The 3,489-nt window shown below is 40.8% G+C and overlaps 1 long non-coding RNA gene across 1 annotated transcript; it reads left to right on the top strand.

Moving 5' to 3' along the window:
- The first annotated feature begins 1,058 nt into the window (after positions 1 to 1,058).
- Positions 1,059 to 2,478, top strand: LOC143272203 (uncharacterized). Its single transcript, XR_013049637.1, has 2 exons — positions 1,059 to 1,244; positions 2,361 to 2,478. It is a non-coding gene; the product is annotated as an uncharacterized LOC143272203 (long non-coding RNA).
- Positions 2,479 to 3,489: the final 1,011 nt, after the last annotated feature.

Genomic DNA, 3,489 nt, shown 5'->3' with positions numbered 1-3,489 from the left:
TGTGGGCAAGGCAGGAAAACTCTAGCTACAGCTCTAGGACACTTAGTGGTTAGAAGGAAGTGTCTCTTTGACAAATGGCACTGGGGAGGCTGGATATCTACTCGAAGAATAATGAAATTGGACCCTTCCCTTACACCACATATGCAATCAACTGAAACTCCATAAATATCTTTAGAGTAATATCTGGAACAGTGAAGTTTCTAGAAAAAAAAAGTTATCCAACCCTGGTGTGGGTAGTTCAGTCCTGGATGGAGCTTCATTATAATTATGGAGATCATTTATTTTATTTTATATAATAAATAAGAATATAAGAAATATTAGAGAGCTGGGAGGTGGTGGTGCACGCCTTTAATCCCAGCACTCGGGAGGCAGAGGCAGGCAGATCTCTGTGAGTTCGAGGCCAGCCTGAGTACCAAGTGAGTTCCAGGAAAAGGCGCAAAGCTACACAGAGAAACCCTGTCTCAAAAAACGGAAAAAAAAAGAAAGAAAAGAAAAGAAATATTAGAATATAAGAATAATATAAGAAGTATGAATGTTTCTCCTGTGTGTATGTAGGCTATGTGTGTACAAAGCCCACAGAAGCCAGAAAAGGGTATCAGATCCTTTGGAACTGGAGTTATGGATGGAACCACCATGTGGGTGCTGGGAATTGAACCCAGGTCCTCTGCTAAAGCAGCAAGTGTACTTGATCACTGAGCCATCTCTCCAGCCCCTGAGATAGAGCTCTAAAAACAGAGGTAATGGATGTGAACACAGTGAAGTCCCTTTTCAAAGGGTGGCCTAAGAAACAGCAGGCATTTAAAGTCTGCATCCTGAAACAGACTTTATTCTCTGAGAGTGGGACTTGCAATTGCTAGCTGCCACTTTGGAGGGATGTGCTGCGCCCTGTGCTTATCCTTTTATATTTGCTCCAAGGTGTGAACACTCACTCCTGTAGTCACAGTTGCAAGGGACTCTTGTTTTCTGCATGTCAAGAGCTGCATACAGAGTGTGGTTTGGATTGTTTTCCAAGTTTTGTTAATGGAATTAGTATTATTTCTCCTTTTTACCTTCAGCTCACAAAAGCAATTTGATATTTAAAGCTTGCCAGTTTCCAAATAAGCTCTTCACCAAAGCTATTGGAGACCCTCAACAATCATTAAAACACAGAGAATTAGAAATGATTGGAAGTGAGGAAATGAGAACTCTTTTGAAATATAATTACAGTAGCATTGTAACCCATCTATGACTAGACCTTCCCACAGGTAAATATTAACATTCTAGTTACTTCTCAAATTAGTTGTCTTTTTCCAGAAATTATTTTTAGTTAATGTTTGTATTCTTCTAGGATAAGAAAAAAATAACATTTGTTTGTGTCCTCTAAGTCCTCTATTTGCATTAAAGCCAGTTATTAAAGTTATCTCCCTACACTTCACACTGTTCCACTGTCTTGTTGGTAATGAACACACCATTAATCTGACACTCGTTAAAACCACACCTGGCAGAGATCTGCAGACAAGCTGGGCAAAAAACAGTGGTTGCAAAGTCCTAAATTATAAATGATTTAAAAAAAAAATCCTTGTAAAATGGGTGTAGTGGAGTACAACTTTAATCCCAGCACTTGGTGGACACAGGCAGGTGGATCTCTATGAGTTCAAGACTAGCCTGGTCTACATAGTGATCCTCTGGCCAGTCAGAGCTACATAGTGAGACTCTGTCTCAAAACAAAAACAAACCCACCCTCCTAATCCATAAAGGGAAAATGGATGTTGCCATCTCCACAGCAACGGGATTTCAAGTAGACACCACCATGCCACGCCTTTGACATGAGTGCTGGGGAGTAACCTAGGTCTTCATGCCTACTGCAATGTCATCCCAGACCCCTTTATGTTGATTTGCCTAATCTTCAGGAACTAACATTTAATCAAAACATAGCAGCTGACTGCCCCAAGAGTTTTATTGTATCTGTAAACATCACTCATAAATATCTGAGGGTTGCTATGGTGAGGGTTGCTATGGTCTTCTACTAGCAATGACTCCTCAGGGAAGAACAAGAGTAATTGAAGCAGGAGGTTTAGAGGAAAGCGTTTTAATAAAAAGGATGGTCATTTTACTGAAAGGACTTTGTGTATCCTGCCAGTAAGGAAAGGCTATGATTTAATTTAATTTACTCTTATTAAGATCTCTGGAGTTTTGTGCTTGAATGGAAAATGTAGTATAAATGGTAATTGCTAAAAAGAGAGGAGCAGAAAGGCTGGCATCCTCACAGAGTCGCACTTAGAACCCCAGGCATCCCCCAAGGCAGGGAACAGGGTGGTGAAGTTCATGGGAAGGATCTTGCTGTGTGATGACCTTCAGTAGGATGTGTCTTTTCCTTTCAGGTTCCAAGGACTTGATATGCAATCAAAAACATATGAATCCAGAAGTTGACCCATTCCAAGCAATAACAAGATTTCTGAGAGAAATACACCCAGAATAAATATCTTATTGCTCAACACATTCCTCAAAGCATCTTCAGAGGCTTTTAAGATTATATTCCAACTCCTTGATGCAAAAGCTGGCATGGCGCTGAAAACAGCTTAGTGAGTGAGGGCTGCTCACAATCCTGTTTCAGAGTCCACAGCTCCTGGGCACAGACATTTCCACTTTGTGGTCTTCATTCATCAAGATGGCTAGTTATTTTTAATATATTTTGGAAAGTTAAGTGAAGTATTTAAAGTATTGCTACAATATAATCCTCTTCTTTCATATTACACGTGTTTGAGAAGAAAAACACTCAATGTTCTCCCCTTTCCTTCGGGAGAGGCTGATTCAAAGGCTCCTTTCAGCTGTCACTCTCCTCAGACAGATCACAACTTTGTATGCCCAGCAAGGAGGGCTCACTGGCCCCAGCCTATAGCTCTGCTAATACCCATACCCTTACTACTCCATTGCCAGGGAGATTTCCTGGGCACCTATTTATGCCTCCATGTCTTTGCTCACACCTAGTTTTTGGTGATCTACGTTAGCTGTGTGATCATAAACTCCAACTTAACAACACGCTACAGGAAGAAGACACATGAAACTCAGTTCAGGAGCCATTCATTCTAAGCAGAAATGAAAGAGAATTACTAAAGTATATTGTGGATTTATTGGGTGGAATACAAAAACGAAATGCTAACAAAAATTCAGTGTAGATGAACAGTCTTATTAAATAAGAAACACAGAGCCAAATGCAGAGTTAAAAGCCCAAGAGGTCAGAGCAGTAGTAAGAGCTGAGACTTAAAATCACCTTCTTACCCTTCCTGCCACTGCTCTCCTTCCCCTCAGCAAGAGACCTACTTCCTGTGTAGCTGTCTTTTTATTGACTTTCTGTTCTGCCTTCTCATTGGTTGTAAACCCAACCACATGATCTCCTTGTCACTGCCTGTCTATACAGACCTCCAGGTCTTCTATGGTTGGTATTGAGATTAAAGGCATGTGTCTCCATGCTGGCTGTATCCTTGAACACACAGAGATCTGTCTGTCATG

The sequence above is a fragment of the Peromyscus maniculatus genome, chromosome 3 (assembly GCF_049852395.1).
Source record: "Peromyscus maniculatus bairdii isolate BWxNUB_F1_BW_parent chromosome 3, HU_Pman_BW_mat_3.1, whole genome shotgun sequence".
Lineage (NCBI taxonomy): Eukaryota > Metazoa > Chordata > Mammalia > Rodentia > Cricetidae > Peromyscus > Peromyscus maniculatus.
Note: the sequence above shows the minus strand (reverse complement) of the source record. Positions and strands in the feature narration are given on the sequence as shown.